The following is a 508-nucleotide window of genomic DNA, read 5'->3' as shown; positions in this document are numbered from 1 at the left end:
ATATATATATATATAGGTGGGCTGTGGGTGGTAAGAAGCCTGCTTCCTAACCACATGGTTCTGGGTTCAGTCCCACTGTGTGGCACCTTGGGCAAGTGTCTTCTACTATAGCCTCGGGCTGATCAAAGCCTTGTGAGTGGATTTGGTAGACGGAAGCTGAAAGAAGCCCGTCATATATATGTATGTATATATATGTATGTGTGTGTGTGTATATGTTTGTATGTCTGTCTTTGTCCCCACCAACATTGCTTGACAACCAATGCTGGTGTGTTTACATCTCCGTAACTTTGCAATTCAGCAAAAGCGATCGATAGAATAAGTACTAGGCGGTGCACTGCATCTAATTCCTCCTACACTCAATTTTCTTTCAACCCATTTTCACTTTGTATTACATATGCACTGCACATTGACATTGCACATAAAGCATATACAGATATATATGCATGGATGTCTGTGTGCAAATACAAATAGCAACATCTGACTTCACCACCCATATGAAAATGGTACC

The sequence above is a fragment of the Octopus bimaculoides genome, chromosome 6, assembly GCF_001194135.2.
Source record: "Octopus bimaculoides isolate UCB-OBI-ISO-001 chromosome 6, ASM119413v2, whole genome shotgun sequence".
Classification (NCBI taxonomy): Eukaryota; Metazoa; Mollusca; class Cephalopoda; order Octopoda; family Octopodidae; genus Octopus; species Octopus bimaculoides.
Note: the sequence above shows the minus strand (reverse complement) of the source record.